The sequence below is a fragment of the Hevea brasiliensis genome, chromosome 14 (assembly GCF_030052815.1).
Source record: "Hevea brasiliensis isolate MT/VB/25A 57/8 chromosome 14, ASM3005281v1, whole genome shotgun sequence".
NCBI classification, from domain to species: Eukaryota; Viridiplantae; Streptophyta; class Magnoliopsida; order Malpighiales; family Euphorbiaceae; genus Hevea; species Hevea brasiliensis.
The window spans coordinates 18,962,102-18,980,344 of NC_079506.1; the positions used below are offsets into that span (position 1 = coordinate 18,962,102).

Here is an 18,243-nt window from a genome sequence, read left to right on the forward strand (position 1 = left end):
GCTTCTCTAAATTGAATTAATTAGTTAATTTTTGTTAGACTTTTAATAAAGGTTAGTGTCTTTGTAGGTTACTGGGGCCGGTCGTTTTCTACTTTCCAACTGAACCAGCTGTAATTGTGTCGATCAATCTGTAAGTTGGATATTGATTATTTTTGTAATTTTAATATTATTTATAATTTTGACATACTCATATATTTTATAAATATATTTATATACTTGGTTAAATAAAATATGAGCATTATTATTATTGTATATTTAATTATTATTAATTACTTGTATTTGTTGTCCTGAAGATAATTTGGAGCTTTGTGTGTGTGTTTTTATAATGTATATGATGGATATGAATTAAACGGGTAGTCATGATTTGAGCTAGTTTTGCTGAAACTCGGTCCTTATGGATATAAAAAATCGGGTTGAGACACGACTTTCAGTTGATCTCGTTGACCCCTACACGTGGATTTAAGTTAAAGTTTTGCTTAAGTTGAGCTCGTTGACATAATTTAGATTGAGAGAGTTGTATAGGAGGATTAACTTCTATATTTATATATTGATGTGATATATTGGATATGTGATTAGCTCCAAATTATCTTTTTATGCGAGTATTAGGTGAATTATTTATTACATGTGTTTAGCTATTTTATGTAACTAATAATTGATTACTAATAATTAATAGTTATTGTTGACGGTTGATAAGTTGATATATGTTTGAAATTATATATAATTATTATTATTATTAAGTAAAATGATTAATAAGGGTATATATTATATAATTTATTTTATTATTAAAATAAATATATAATTATTAATTTAATATATTATATTATTAATTTTACTAATAAATAAAAATTAAATAATTTAAAAAGTATAATTATAAAATAATATTATTTGATTACACTTAAAATCCCGTGGCCATCTTATCTAATTATAAAAAAATAATAATAATAAAATTAGTAGCACTAGCATATTCTCATCGCCATCCTTTGCAAAATAAAGTAAATCCCCAACAAGTAAGGGCTCCTCGCGCTTGTGACGATAACATGTTGGGCTTTTATGGTTTTCAAGCTAATTGAATTTCAATAAAATCAATTTAGGTAATAGATAATCAAATTTTAGTGGTATTTAATTTTGAAGAATGATATTTTTGATGAATTTAAATTACATTCATATTTTATATATTAGACATCTATTATACGAATTTATTTATATAAATACTTAATTAAATATAAAATATAAGTTTTATATAATAATATTTATAAATTTTTATATATTTTATTTTAAATTAAATAGAATTTAAATATTTTATAAAATTATTAAAATTTTAAAATATAAATTATTAAAAAAATAATTTTGTATGTAAATTATTAATTAAAATATATAGAATAAAACAAATTTGGGTATTTTTTTAAAAAATAATGATTGAGTTTGGGACGGAATTGAATAATTAAAAAAAAATTTTAATCAAGTTTGAAATAGGTTAGAGTTTTGAGAATATTAATCAGGTGTGAATACCCTATCCATTATCATCACTCTTCGTGGCTAGTGAGTGATGGCTGTATACAAATATCTTTTACAAAATGAAGAGAAATGAGGGACGAAAATTAATAAAAGATATTTTTGAAAAACAATAAAAAAAAATTACATAACTTTTCACTAACATCTCTAGTATTTAGAGCTGATACAAACTACAGCTAATAAATACTCTATCAATTATTTTTCAGCTATCAGTTAAGTTTATCAAACACCTTAATGTAACAACCCTTAAAAATAATAATAAAAAAAAATATTTCAAAAGAAAAACGGGAGGAGGACCCCCCCCCCCCCATTTCTCTTCTTTCCCTCTCCTTCCCTTTCTTCTTCTTCTTCTTCCTTTCTCCGGTGACCGGCCGGCGACCCTCCGGCGACCACCAAGACCACCAGAAACGGCGGCAAGAGAGGGAGAGGAGAGAGAAAACGCGCGCACAGTGGGCAGCGGCTTTCCGGTGCGATTCTGGCTTCGTCCGACGTCCGATCGAGGCGATTCCGGTGGCGTTGGAAAGCTTGTTCCGAGAGCTTTCTTTTGACACCAATTTTGAAGCAAATGGAGGTCGGATGAGTGAGATATGGAGGAGAGAAGTTTCGGATTTTTCAAGCTTTTTCGTCAGATCTACGACGATCCGACTGTTGGATCGACGATCCGAGACCACATATGGACTGAGGAAGATGAGAGGAACATGGTGGTATGATCAGATCCGGCAAATGTCGCCGGTGACCGGCGGCCGGCCACCGTGCGCGGTGGTGCCGGCGGTGGCCCGGTGAGCTATGGAGATGGTTCAACTTCCAGAGGCTTCCTCATAAATTTTTGGAATTTTTGAGACACAGATAAACTTCGGGTAAGACAATTTTTATTATTTCTCTGTCTGTGGAGCATAAATACAGTGTTTCTTAAACAGGAAAAATTGGAGAAAAATTCTAAGAAAAATATATGATGAAAGTAAAATTATTTGAAGATATTCTATGGTGTTAGTTGAATTTTTGGGTGATCGTAGAATATTTTTGAGAAATATGGATGGATTTTAGTTATATTTTTAGCATGTGGGCATATAAGATTAATTGAAATTAAGATAATTAAATTTTATATAATTGGTTGAAGCTTGAGGATGGAGGTTTAAATATGTGAATATTTAATTGGGTTGAATTAGGAATATGTTAGTTGTTGGAAACTTATGGAATCGAGTAAAATTCTTGAATAAAATATTCATGGGTGATTAGAAAATTACAATTCATTTTGCAATAGCCTTATAATATTATTAAGGATCATGGCAAAATTTTAGAAATTTTAGAGCTTGTTTGAGTGGATTTTGGAAAAATGTCAATTATATGGACTAAAACGTAATTTTTAAAATTTTGAGTATAGTCTGATTTGGAGGGCCCAGGAGGGGCCATGTGATATTAATGAGATGTGATTGTGGAAATTGAGAATTTAGAAGTGTTATTTGAGCCTCTTTGCAGGTTGGGTAGGTCCTGTATAGGGAAACTCACGGATTTCCAGGTATGAATTAGTCATCTATTGCCTCTTTAGAGTTTTATTTTGAGTTAGTACTAATAAATTTATAATTTAATTATTAGGTGATCGAGATCAACTATTTTCCCGCATCCAATGACCACAATAGTCGATTGTCATCGTGAGTAAAATATTAATTTTAATTGTAATTTCGATATTATTATATGTTCAGCATGCCCATGCATCACTTATATGCATATATTTATGTAGTTAAACTCTAGGCACGAATTATGTTGCATTCATAACTGTTAATGTGCCATGAGTGTTGTTGTGGTAATTTGGAGCAGTGTGCGTGCGTTGGCGTGCGTGTGATGTGGTGTGGACTATGGATAGGACGGGGTAGTCACGGCTTGAGTTCTTCGCTGGGACCCGTTCCTTCGAGGGGTAGTCACGGCTTGAGTTCTTCGCTGGGACCCTCGATTTGGTATTTAAGTGGAAGTCCGATTGAGTTCTTATTGGCACTGTGTTGGATTTAAGAGAGCTGTATAGGGGATCAGCTCCCATATATTATGATTGATGTTACAGGGTGCGTGAGTGCTCCAAATTGCCTTTTTGATGTTATGATGTGAAAATGTTGTGTATGTTGCATTTCACTCTACAGGGTGCATTAGTTTCAGATAGTTATAGAGATTATGGTTAAAATTGATATTTTACTCTCTGAGTCGAACGCTCACTCCTGTTCAAAAATTTTTACAGGCCACAGGAGGAGTTATTTTACAGAGCAACCTGTTTTCTTCCTCGCAGGTTTAACGTCAATTATTTAATTGTTTTACTATCTTTTCTAAATTAAAAATCTAGAACTCCGCATGTGTTAGAAATAGTGTGGACCTTGGTAGAGGTTGTGTGAACTTAAATTTTTAAGATTAATAAATGAAGATTTGTATGGTATTTAAACAGTTTGTAAATGAGGTAACAGGGTTGAGCTGGGCTCCCCTGATTTTAGTTTCTGAAAATTTCTGGGCTAAGTTGGCTCGAAATGAAATTATAACAGTTTGATTTAAATTATTTTATATGCATATTGGGCCTAAATTGTGGGCCTGGTTATGGATTTGAGGAATAGTTAGGCTTACTACGGGCCTCAGGGGCTTTAAGTCGCCTGTGTCCTAGTACGGCCCTACCATAGGTTGGGTCGTGACAAAGTTGGTATCAGAGCTTAGGCTCTAGATTCATGGGAAATAATATACTTGGGAGTGTAAAAGGAGTCTTGTTAGGATGTTACATGCGGAGTATAGGATTCTGTTTCGTCTTTTCCTGTAATTCTCTGTTTCTAGATTCTACGTTATACCTCGGGAAATATAAAAGTGCCTCAATTAGTGTCTTGATTTTCGTGGAGTACACAGAAATGTGAAATAGAGTTAGTAGACATGTGAGGTCTATCATGAGGATACGTACTCCAAGAAATGTTATATTTTGTCAGTATGAGTTTAAATGGTGTGCCCATTTCGTGCAAGGCACGAGTACATAAAGGTGAGTCTTGAAAGTACAGTTGCCCTAGATAAGGATGAGGATACCACTGCTGGCAGTCATCAATGGATGACCCAGTTAGAATAAGTTTGTGATAATAGAATATTCAAGAGAGATAAGAGATTAGGAGACCTAGTCCGCAGACGTATCGTAGTAACTATACAATGTTCTCAATGTCCGCTCTGTAGTCGCAGACTAAGATCGACATGAGATTATTGTGTAGAGCCGCGTGCATCCCCGTGGTGCTCCATAATGAGGGTGTTTATCGATGGCCTCTGCTTTGGTACAAAGAATACCGCAATGCAGTTCTATATCCGCAGAGGAGTTGGGAACTCTGGTTAAGAGTCTAGAGCTAGAATATCGAAGGTTACAGCTTAGGTGGTAACTAGAGTCAATGACTTCAGTTACCTAGCATGAGCTAGAGTTGCATTAAGAGTTGCCATCAGACCAGAGGTTTCGGACTAGTTGCAAAGTAAAAGTGACACCTATAGAGTGAGACCATCTAGTCTTCGGTATGGAATTTTGGATGATTTTTGCAGAATGACAGACGTTTTGCTTAGAACTTAGTGAGAATAGGATACCTTGTGTGTATTAGCAAGGTGTAAAGTGCAACCCTACTACCTAGGGACGGTCAAAATTATGAATTGATGATTCATAGAGATATGATATGATAGGAGAGTCATTAATTTGACATGGTTTGGGCAAGGTGGTAAATGTAGTACCTTTGTTGCAGCAAGTTAAGGTGTAGTCCTATCTTTTCAGAAGGGATCAAAAGTTATTACTAATGATGATGACCAACCAAATAGTGTCCCAGATGGGACTGTAGAGTGTGGTAGAGAGTAGTTGGCTCGGGTATCCTGGAGAGGATACAAGTTCCATTATAGGAATCATATATAATCAGATCATGATGGATGTAAATTCTTTGAATTGGATGACAGGTTTGGGTGCCCGGAATCTTAAGTTTTGGCTAGTTGAGTAAACATGGAAAATAATAATAATAATAATAATAATAATAATAATAATAATAATAATAATAATAATAATAATAATAAAATTACTGCAAAATTAGTTCTCGAGGTAGTAAGGGTATTATGTAAGCTAAAGGATAAGAATAGAGATCATACAATAAAAGTATGACTGTAATTTGCTGAGTTCCTTTCTAATTTCAAATTATTCAAAACAATAGTATAATCTAATTATAATAGTGTTAAGAGTAATAAATTAGCCAAGATAAATCACAGAAGACCAATGGATAAAGAAAGTGCAGAATGAAAGTTTGGACAATTGATTGCAGATGCAATATAATCTAAATGCTAGTGGAAGTACTAGCTAGAGTGGTCAAAGGACCAAATCTGAGTAGCACAGACATATGATAACGCGATAGAGACTCTGAAAGATATAGTTAGCAAGTACAGCTATTATGTTAGGAAAAAGAATGGAACCAGGGATAGAATAGTCAAGTTCTATTTTGGGTAAGACAAAGGAAATAAATGAAAGGACAACCTAAAGAGCGCATAATAAAAGGAACAAAGTTAAGATATAGGATAGGCTAAGTGTTATTCTTGGCAAGGAGAATGATAAGGATGGAAAACCCAAAATGGGACCACATTAGTGAGAAAAGTGAAGGAGGTATGGAATACAATAATAATGAGTAAATGTTAGAAGGTGTGCGATGGTATTGCGGACTACCTAAATAGGTAGAGAAAGAGAAGTTAGTAAGCGATAAGTTGAATAAAAGTCATCTAAGGGATCAAATAGGTATGATGAGGAAAAGAATGATAGATAATGACACATAGGTTTTAGGTTAGACTTTTGAGATAGTGAGAAGGTAGTTAGAGGTTCGTTATGAATGTCAGCAAACATTTTTAGTGTGATCAATGTAATCACTTTGCTGACGCAATAACGACAGAGCAACAGTAGGGGTAGAATAAAAAGTGACAAGTATGGATGGTAATAAATCACTAGAAAGTTTAAGGATCAAATTAATTACCATAGATAAGGGTGGAATTAGTGTTTGAAGAATCTATTAGCGAGAGAAATCTTTCAGGAATCAACAAAAGTTAAGGGCACAATATAAACGATGATAGATATGAATCATTGGTCGAGTATAAGTAAAGTTAATAAATTATAAAATATTATGTCAGGAAGGACGATGGTACAGTAAAGGGTTCATGCAGATGATGCCTTATAGGTAGAGCACAATTGTGCTAGGAGATGATGAAATTTGAAGAGAAAGACCAAGAAACATAGATTAAACGTTATTATATGGACAATCGGGCGTAGTTGAATATAAGAGGATATTTTTCTTTCTTTTCAAGTTTAGTTTGTGCTATTGGTTCTAGAGGGTTATATAAGGAACGGAGACAGAGTCAAGGAGACCTAGTTATTTGAGAGTTTGGTAGGCACCAATTCATATACAATTTCGTGATATGAGAATGACTGTAAGTGCATACCTAGTGTTAAGTATGAAAGGACGATTACAGTAATAACAAGAGTCAAATTGAGTTAGCTACTAAGGCTTGTGACTATTTTAAATTATGAGCTGGAGAGAATACTAATTGTGAATGAGTTACAGCGAATGAGATTGTTGCTAATAGGAAAAGATGAAGCTGAAGTTTGGAAAGCTATGGGCAGTATATGTGATTTTATTAAGGAGAATGAACATGTGAAGTATTTTGTTTAGGATTAAGGCATGGCACACATTTCTCACAGCCGTGTTAGTTCAGATGGAATTTATAGTTTCAAGGGCTCATATCCATCTAGGATGTGTAATTTCCTACTAAGAGAGGTAGGGAATGATAATGTTCTGATAGTTAAGTTGGTAAAAGGGGATGCAAAAAGAATTTTCTATGGTTAATTATAAGTGTTACAAAAGGTGAAGAATGTGCTGGTAAGAGAAAATCGTAAGGTTAGAATTCCCGAAGTAATAGAACTAGTAACTAAGAAATAAAATGAAAGTTAAAGTTGATGATGGGATGGACATCCTTGAAGGAAAAAGGTGTAAGGGTGAAATAGGACTAAAATTAAGGAATAAGTACAGCAGGTTGAAAAGATATCAACAATACCAAAAAATAGGAAAAGGAAAGTGGATAAGATGCAAAGGACAGAAAAAGAGCTCGATAGAGCCAGTTATAATGATGAGGATAAGGAGGAATAGGTATGCTAGGAACACACTAAGAGACGTTTAAAACAAGTTATTATGAGATGATAGATTAAAGGAGTAGTAGAGCCTCGATCTGAGTGCTAATGTGTCAGAAGTAGGCCACATACTAAGAAGCTATAGGAAGAAGTCTAGATATTTATATTCCAGAGAAGGAGTGAGAATTGATAAGTCGCATGGGTTGAGTTGTCAGAGAATATAAACACTTTTGTTACCTAGAAGGAGAGACCCAGTTTACTTTCCAATATTGATAAATGATACACTTGGCTCTTGGAGGAGACTCTACCTGACTAGTTACATAAGATCGATAGAGGTTGGTCTAAGTACCTTAGTAATGACACAAGAGAGATTAAAAATTTAAAGTATAATGGGAGTGAGAAGATTTATAGGTATTAACCATCAAGTCATAAGAAGAGTGAAGATCTCAACAAGATGCCTAGATTAGGTGCTACAGGAAAGCTACTCATAGGATATCATGGAATAAGGAACATAAGTTATGTCATTGGGGAAAACAGAGATTATTAAAACAAAGGAATGATGACTGAAGTCACCAAGAGACATGTTGGGGCGTAATAAAAGTGAGGTAAGCACTAAAGTTGATTGAAGTTATGAGACATCAAGTCAAGAACAGTGAGATATAGCGAATACTTGAAATGTCAGAAGAATGGTCAATGAATAGCCAAGAGATAAGAGCATCTCTAGATAGAGATGAAGACAAATAGGACGCCATAGTAGAATAAGAGAGTAATAGAATGTCATATATAATGTACAAAGAGTTTGAAGAATAAATGTTTTACCAATCTCTGCAAAGCTGGAGGAGTAATGATTGCACTTGTTCTGATAATCTTCTTTTCCATATCTCTGGTTTATTCGAAAATTCGAGGACGAATTTTTCTTAAGGGGGGAAGAATGTAACAACCCTTAAAAAAAAAAAAAAAAAAAAAAAAAAAAATCAAAAGAAAAACGGGAGGAGGACCCCCCCCCCCCCATTTCTCTTCTTTCCCTCTCCTTCCCTTTCTTCTTCTTCTTCTTCCTTTCTCCGGTGACCGGCCGGCGACCCTCCGGCGACCACCAAGACCACCAGAAACGGCGGCAAGAGAGGGAGAGGAGAGAGAAAACGCGCGCCGATGGCGGCTTTCCGGCGCGATTCCGGCTTCGTCCGACGTCCGATCGAGGCGATTCCGGTGGCGTTGGAAAGCTTGTTCCGAGAGCTTTCTTTTGACACCAATTTTGAAGCAAATGGAGGTCGGATGAGTGAGATATGGAGGAGAGAAGTTTCGGGTTTTTCAAGCTTTTTCATCAGATCTACGACGATCCGACCGTTGGATCGACGATCCGAGACCACATATGGACTGAGGAAGAGGAGAGGAACATGGTGGTATGATCAGATCCGGCAAATATCGCCGGTGACGTGGCGGCCACCGTCTTGGCGGTGGTGCGTGATGGCAGGTGAGCTATGGAGATGGTTCAACTTCGAGAGCTTCCTCATAAATTTTTGGAATTTTTGAGACACAGATAAACTTGGGTAAGACAATTTTTATTATTTCTGCATGCATGGAGCATAAATACGGTGTTTCTTAAACAGGAAAATTGGAGAAAAATTCTAAGAAAAATATATGATGAAAGTAAAATTATTTGGAGATATTCTATGGTGTTAGTTGAATTTTTGGGTGATCGTAGAATATTTTTGAGAAATATGGATGGATTTTAGTTATATTTTTAGCATGTGGGCATATAAGATTAATTGAAATTAAGATAATTAAATTTTATATAATTGGTTGAAGCTTGAGGATGGAGGTTTAAATATGTGAATATTTAATTGGGTTGAATTAGGAATATGTTAGCTGTTGGAAACTTATGGAATCGAGTAAAATTCTTGAATAAAATATTCATGGGTGATTAGAAAATTACAATTCATTTTGCAATAGCCTTATAATATTATTAAGGACCGCGGGGCAAAATTTTAGAATTTTTAGAGCTTGTTTGAGTGGATTTTTGAAAAATGTCAATTATATGGACTAAAACGTAATTTTTAAAATTTTGAGTATAGTCTGATTTGGAGGGCCCAGGAGGGGCCATGTGATATTAATGAGATGTGATTGTGGAAATTGAGAATTTAGAAGTGTTATTTGAGCCTCTTTGCAGGTTGGGTAGGTCCCAGGTATAGGGGAAACTCTGCCGGATTTCCGGCATGAATTAGGCTGTCTATTGCCTCTTTAGAGTTTTATTTTGAGTTAGTACTAATAAATTTATAATTTAATTATTAGGTGATCGAGATCAACTATTTTCCTGCATCCAGCAGCCACAATAGTCGACGGTGTACTGTGAGTAAAATATTAATTTTAATTGTAATTTCGATATTATTATATGTTCAGCATGCCCATGCATCACTTATATGCATATATTTATGTAGTTAAACTCTAGGCACGAATTATGTTGCATTCATAACTGTTAATGTGCCATGAGTGTTGTTGTGGTAATTTGGAGCAGTGTGCGTGCGTTGGCGTGCGTGTGATGTGGTGTGGACTATGGATAGGACGGGGTAGTCACGGCTTGAGTTCTTCGCTGGGACCCGTTCCTTCGAGGGGTAGTCACGGCTTGAGTTCTTCGCTGGGACCCTCGATTTGGTATTTAAGTGGAAGTCCGAGCTGAGTTCTTCGCTGGCACCAGGTTGGATTTAAGAGAGCTGTATAGGGGATCAGCTCCCATATATTATGATTGATGTTACAGGGTGCGTGAGTGCTCCAAATTGCCTTTTTGATGTTATGATGTGAAAATGTTGTGTATGTTGCATTTCACTCTACAGGGTGCATTAGTTTCAGATAGTTATAGAGATTATGGTTAAAATTGATATTTTACTCTCTGAGTCGAACGCTCACTCCTGTTCAAAAATTTTTACAGGCCACAGGAGGAGTTATTTTACAGAGCAACCTGTTTTCTTCCTCGCAGGTTTAACGTCAATTATTTAATTATTTTACTATCTTTTCTAAATTAAAAATCTAGAACTCCGCATGTGTTAGAAATAGTGTGGACCTTGGTAGAGGTTGTGTGAACTTAAATTTTTAAGATTAATAAATGAAGATTTGTATGGTATTTAAACAGTTTGTAAATGAGGTAACAGGGTTGAGCTGGGCTCCCCTGATTTTAGTTTCTGAAAATTTCTGGGCTAAGTTGGCTCGAAATGAAATTATAACAGTTTGATTTAAATTATTTTATATGCATATTGGGCCTAAATTGTGGGCCTGGTTATGGATTTGAGGAATAGTTAGGCTTACTACGGGCCTCGGGGGCTTTAAGCTGGCCCAGGTCCTAGTGCCGGTCCGGCCCATAGGTTGGGTCGTGACACTTAATGTAATTGTTTAGATGTCTATAAACACCTTGATGCAATTGTTAATTCGGCGTGCTTAGCAAATTGCAATAGGAGGCTATCATAGTGTTCAAATTTGAATGTCAATGCGTTCAAATTTCAGTATATTTCTTACACACGTTCAGATTTGGGGGATGTCAATGTGTTAATAGTTTAATAATAGATTATTTATTTTGTAATATAAAAATTAAATTACATATAAATAATTAAAAAAATTTATTTAAATTTACCACGAATTTAAGGCATAAAAATGAAATTTTCATATTGAGAATCATTACAACCTTTCATATTGAGTTAAACTAACCGGCAAGTCTACTATAATTTTCAACAATTTTTTTTTCTTATTTTGCCTGATATATTTCAAGAAAAACTTATTTAGATATGATTTTTCATAAATTAAGATATAAATAAATAAATTTTATTTAGGATTAATTATAAAAAAAATATGAAATTTATTAATTTTTGTAATTCAATTTTAAAATTTATATAATTATTAATTAAACTTTCACGTTTGATTAGTATCTCAAATTGACTTAACAGTTAATAAACCGTTAATATGTGATACTTGATAATTGTAATAATTTTTGTTTTGATTAAGAGCTGTACTTTATAAATTTATTAATAGCCGATATTAATAGATAAATAATTAAAGAGAATAATTATTTTTTATTTTAGTGATTTGATCCATTTTATAATGGCCTAGAGAATGAGCAACTAACACATCTGCTTTAGCGAAGAAATGATTTTAAGTAGAAAGTAACAAGATTGAAAAAAATTAACGATAAAATTATTAAAAAATTAATGCAACTCAGTGAACAATTTAATAAAAATGATACATTAATTAGTTATTTATAAAACACAATTTAAGTATTGATAAAGATAAAAATTATAATAAAATTTAACTTGTAATTTCTTATTTGTTAAAATATATTAATAATTTATTGACAATCAAATCAATTAAAACATTAATCAAACATGATTTAATTAATAATCATACAAATTTTAAAATTTAATTAAAAAATTAATAAATTTCATATTTTTTAGATAATTAATTTTTTTAATTTATTTTATATATAAATTTAATTATATATATATTAATCGACTCTAAATTTTTGAGATAAAGACTTAATTGAGTTGGGATGTATATATATATATTAAGGGCCTGTTTGGATTAACTGTTGAATATAACTGATAACTGTTACTTGATGGCTGTTACTGATAGCTGATAGCTGATAACTGATAGCTGATGATAGCTGTTTTTGTAACACCCCTGATTTTTTATATATTATTATTGGGCTTCGTGTAGGTATCCTCAATTCGCGGAAATTCGACAGTTGTCCGGATCTGTGAATTTCCGCATGCACTACCTACCGGAAAAGTCTCCGAATTGGATCGAGGTTTTGGCTACCCCACCATTGTCAGGCATCCCGAGCGCGTTCCCGAAGTCGGAATCGGCAAAGGTAAACCCGAACCTTGTTTTTTCGTAATTTTCTAGTGCTTAAATAGGATTAAAAATCCATAAAATATTCGTGGTAGCTTAGAAAATTACGATTCTTTTTGCAATAGCTTAGTAATATTGCTAAGGACCGCGGGGCAAAGTTTTATAATTTTTAGAGCTTGTTTGGGCAGTTTTTGCAAAAATGATCAATAATAAGGACTAAATTGAAATTTTGCGTATTGTGATGGGTGATTGATTTGATGGGCCCAGGAGGGGCTGTGTGATGTGATTGAGTTGTGGATATATGGATTGTGGATATAGAAGTGTGTTTTGAGCCCTTTTGCAGGTTGGGTAGGTCCTAGGTATAGGGGAGATTCTGCCGGATTTTCGGCACGACTTAGGACGTATTGGGTCTTTTCTTGATTTGTATTGGGTCATTTGTATTAAATAATTGTAATATAATTGTCAGGTGAGCCGATGCCTTCTTCATCCGCCCAGCCACAGTGATTGCCGTCAAGTCTGTGAGTAAAATATTAATTTTAATTGTAATTTCGATATTATTATATGTTCAAGCATGCCCATGCATCACTTATATGCAAATATTTATGTAGTTAAACTCTAGGCATGATTTATGTTGCATTCATAATTGTTAGCGTGCCATGGATGTTGTTGTGGTAATTTGGAGCAGTGTGCGTGCGTTGGCGTGCGTGTGATGTGGTGTGGACTATGGATAGGACGGGTAGACACGGCTTGAGATCTTCGCTGGGACCCGGTCCTTCGGGGTAGACACGGCTTGAGTTCTTATTTGGGACCCGATTTGGTTATTAAGTGGAAGTCCGAGCTGAGTTCTTCGCTGGCACCAGGTTGGATTTAAGAGAGCTGTATAGGGGATCAGCTCCCATATATTATGATTGATGTTACAGGGTGCGTGAGTGCTCCAAATTACCTTTTTGATGTTATGATGTGAAAATGATGTGGGTGTTGCATTTCACTCTACAGGGTGCATTAGATTTAGATAGTTATAGAGATTATGGTTAAAATTGATATTTTACTCTCTGAGTCGAACGCTCACTCCTGTTCAATATTTTTCCAGGCCACAGGAGGATATTTTTGAGGTTAACCTGCTCCCTTTCCTCGCAGGTTGTTTATCAATGTTTGTGTAATTTTATTAACTCCTAGAATTTCCGCATGTGTTAGAAGTATTTATTTGATTATGGTCTGTAATATTATTATCATGTTGGACCTGTAAACGTATAATGATATGCATGTTTGATGGATTGGATGAGGGAGCTGAGCTCCCATTTATTATTATGTTGATGAGTATGTGGAGGGTGAGCTGAGCTCCCCAATTGACTATATATTGTGTTTACAGGTCGGGTGAGTCGAAAACTCCCCGTTGGTAAGTCCATTTTATGGCCGGACTCTGTCCGTTTGTTTTCTTGAAATTGGGCCCAAATGGGCCTTAGAGTTGGGTTAATGAACAGTTAGGCTTACTACGGGCCTCGGGGGCTTTAAGCTGGCCCAGGTCCTAGTGCCGGTCCGGCCCATAGGTTGGGTCGTGACAAATGTGGTATCAGAGCTTAGGCTCTAGATTCATGGGAAAGAATATAATTGGGAGTGTAAAAAAGAGTCTTGTTAGGATGTTACATGCGGAGCATAGGATTCTGTTTTGTCTTTTCTGTAATTCTTTGTTTCTAGATTCTGCGTTATACCTCGGGAAATATAAAAGTACCTCAGTTAGTGTCTTGATTTTCGTGGAGTACATAGAAATGTGAAATAGAGTTAGCAGACATGTTGAGGTCTATCATGAAGATACGTACTCCAAGAAATGCTATGTTTCTGTCTGTATGGGTTTAAATGGTGTGCCTATTTCGTGCAAGGCACGAGTACATAAAGGTGAGTCTTGAAAGTACAGTTGCCCTAGATAAAGATGAGGATACCACTGCTGGCAGTCATCAGTGGGTGACCCAGTCAGAATAAGTTTATGATAATAGAAGATTCAAGAGAGATAAGAAATTAGGAGACCTAGTCGGTCAGGACGTATCGTAGTAACTATACAATGTTCTCGATGTCTGCTCTGTAAGCTGCAGATTACAGTACCGACATGAGATTATTGTGTAGAGCTACGTACTTCCCTGTAGTGCTTATGATGAGGATGTTGCAGCGGTCTGCTTTGGTACTGAATACTGCAAGCAGTTTTATATCTGCAGAGGAGTTGGGAACTCCTGGTTAAGAGTCTAGAGCTAAAATATCGAAAGGTCACAGTTGGGTGGTAACTAGAGTCAGTGACTCAGTTACCCTAGCATGAGCTAGAGTTACAGTAAGAGTTGCCATCAGACCAGAGGTTTCAAACTAATTGCAAAGTAAAGGTGACACCTATAGAGTGAGACCATCTAGTCTTCGGTATGGAATTTTGGATGATTTTTTGCAGTATGACAAACATTTTGCTTAGAGCTTAGTGAGAATAGTATACCTTGTGTGTATTAGTATGGAATAAAGTACAACCCTACTACCTAGAGAAGGTCGAAACTATGAATTAATGATTCACAGAGCTATAATATGATAGGAGAGTCATTAATTTGACATGGTTTGGGCAACGTGGTAAATGTAGTACCTTTGTTGCAGCAAGTTAGGGTATAGTCCTATATTTTCAGAAGGGATCGAAAGTTATTATTAACAATGGGGACCAACAAAATAGTGCCCCAGATGGGACTGTAGAGTGTGGTAGAGAGTAGTTGGCTTGGGTATCCTGGAGAGGATACAAGTCCCATTATAGGAATCATATATAGTCAAGATCATGATGGATGTAAATCCTTTAAATTGGATGGCAGGTTTGGGTGCCCGGAATCTTAAATATTGGCGAATTGAGTAAATATAGAAAAAAATAATAATAATAATAATAACAAATAAATAAAATTACTGCAGAATCAGTTCTCGAGGTAGTAAGGATATTATGTAAGCTAAAGGATAAGAATAAAGATCCTACAATAAAAGTATGACTGTAATTTCCTGAGTTCCTTTCTAACTTCACATTATTCAAAACAATAGTATAATCTAATTATAATAGTGTTAAGAGAAATAAATTAGCGAAGATAAATTATAGAAGGCCAATGGATAGAGGAAGTGCAGAATGAAGGTTTGGATAATTGATTACAGATGCAATATAATCTAAATGCCAGTGGAAGAAGTACTAGCTAGAGTGGTCAAAGGACCAAATCTGAGTAGCACAGATATGTGATAACGTGGTAGAGACTCTGAAAGATATAGTTAGCAGGTACAGCTGTCATATTAGGAAGAAGAATGGAACCAGGGATAGAATAGTTAAGTTCTATTTTGGATAAGAAAAAGGAAATAAATGAAAGGACAACCTAAAGGGCGCGTAACAAAAGGAACGAAGCTAAGATATAGGATAGGCTAAGTATTATTCTTGGCAAGGAGAATGACAATGATGGAAAACCCAAAATGGGACCACATTAGTAAGAACAGTGATGGAGGTATGGAATACAATAATAATGAGTAAAAGCTAGAAGGTGTGCGATGATATTGTGGACTATCTAATTAGGCAGAGAAGAAGAAGTTAGTAAGTAGTAAGTTTAATAAAAATTAATCTAAGGGATCAAAAAGGTATGATGAGAGGAAAAGAATGATAGATAATGACACAGAGGCTTTAAGTTAGACTTTTGAGATAGTGACAAGGTAGTTAGAGGTTCATTATGAATGTCAGGCAAACATTTTTAGTGTGATCAACAGAATCACTTTGTAGTGAAGCAATAACGACATGACAACAGTAGGGGTAGAACGAGAAGTGACAAGTCTGGGTGGTTATAAATCACTAGAAAGTTCAAGGATCAAACTAATGACCATAGATAAGATTAGAATTAGTGTTGGAAGAATCTATTAGTAAGAGAAATCTTTCAGGAATCAACAAAAGTTAAGGCACAATATAAACGATGATGGATATGAATCAGAGGTCGAGTATAAGTAAAGTTAATAAATTATAAAATATTATGTCAGGAAGGACAATGGTTCGGTAAAGAGTTCATGCAGATGACATCTTATAGGTAGAGCACAATTGTGCTAGGAGATGATGAAATTTTAAGAGAAAGACCAAAAAACATAGGTTAAATGTTGTTATATGGACAATCCGGCATAGTTGAATATAAGAGGACATTTTTCTTTCTATCCAAGTTTAGCTTGTGCTATTGGTTCTAGAGGGCTGTATAAGGAACAAAAATTGAGGCAAGGAGACCTAGTTATTTGAGATTTTAATAGGCACCAATTCATATACAATTTCCTGATATGAGAATGACAGTAAGTGCATACCTAGTGTTAAGTATGAAAGGACGATCAGAGTAATGACAGGAGTTAAATTGAGTTAGCTACTAAGGTTTGCGACTGTTCTAAACTATGAGCTAGATGAAGTACTATTTATGGATGAGTTTCAATAGATGAAATTGTTACTAATGGGAAAAGTTGAGGCTGGAGTTTGGAAAGCTATGGGCAATATATGTGATTATATTAAGGAGAATGAACATGTGAAGTATCTTGTTTAGAATTAAGGCATGGCACACATTTTCCATAGCCGTGTTAGTTCAGATGGAACTTATAGTTCTGGGGCTCATATCCATCCAGGATAAGCAATTTCCTACTAAGGCTGGTAGGGAATGATAATATTCTGATAGTTAAGTTGGGAAAAGGGGGATACAAGGAAAATTTTCTATGGTTAATTACAAGTGTTACATAAGGTGAAGAATGTCGATAGGAGTAAATCGTAAGGTTAGAATTCCTGAAGTAATAGAACTAGTAATCAAGATAAGACTAAGAAACAAAATGAAAGTTAAAGTTGATGATGGGATAGACATCTTTGAAGGAAAATGTGTAAGGATGAGATAGGACTAAAAATTAAGGAATAAGTACAGCAGGTTGAAAAGATATCAACAATACTAAAAAATAGGAAAAGGGAAGTGGATAAGATCCAAAGGACAGGAAGAGAGCTCGATAGAGTCAGTTATAATGATGAGGATAAGGAGTGTCTAACCACTGCCCCTGTGTTAACACTACCTATGAGCGGTGAAGGATACAGGTGTCTTGTGACGCCTTGAGTTGGCCTAGGGTGTGTTTTGATGCGAAATGGAAAAGTAGTGGCTTATGCTTCAAGGCGGTGAAGAGGCATGAGCGAGAACTATCCCACCCATGATTTGGAAATGGCGGTGTAGTCTTTGCACTAAAAATGGAGACACTACCTATATGGTGAAGTGTGCGAGATATACACCGACTATAAGAGTTTGAAGTACATCTTCCAACAGAGGGATTTAAACTTGAGACAGAGGGATTTAAACTTGAGACAGAGGAGATGGATGGAGCTTCTGGAAGACTATGATTGCACCATCGGTACCACCACAGGAATGCCAATGTAGTAGCAGATGCTTTAAGCGAGAAAATCTTCAGCGGTTTGGCGCACATTTGTGAGAGAAGAGACCGTTGATTCGAGAAAGTACATGAGTTGATGGATCAAGGTTTAATCCTAGATCTTTCAGATGAGGGGTCTTGTTGGCTCATTTTTGGTGAGGCGGACTTGTGAGATAGAGTTAGAGTTTCCCAACACAGAGACCAACAATTAATGAAGATCATAGAAAGAATACAGCAGGGTGAAGGTGGTGAGTTTGGATTTGCCAATGATGGCGCCCTAGTGCAAGGTTCTAGGATATGTGTGCCCAATGTGGACAACCTCAGGAATGAAATCATGCGAGAGGCACACTATACACTCATGAGTG

General features: G+C 35.3%; 2 long non-coding RNA genes across 2 annotated transcripts; both read left to right on the forward strand.

Annotated features, from left to right (window-relative positions):
- The first annotated feature begins 1,871 nt into the window (after window positions 1-1,871).
- On the forward strand, window positions 1,872-14,627 carry LOC131172515 (uncharacterized). Its single transcript, XR_009143032.1, has 4 exons — window positions 1,872-2,369; window positions 9,932-9,988; window positions 10,566-10,970; window positions 13,995-14,627. It is a non-coding gene; the product is annotated as an uncharacterized LOC131172515 (long non-coding RNA).
- LOC131172516 (uncharacterized) lies at window positions 12,401-13,827 on the forward strand. Its single transcript, XR_009143033.1, has 2 exons — window positions 12,401-12,491; window positions 13,563-13,827. It is a non-coding gene; the product is annotated as an uncharacterized LOC131172516 (long non-coding RNA).
- Window positions 14,628-18,243: the final 3,616 nt, after the last annotated feature.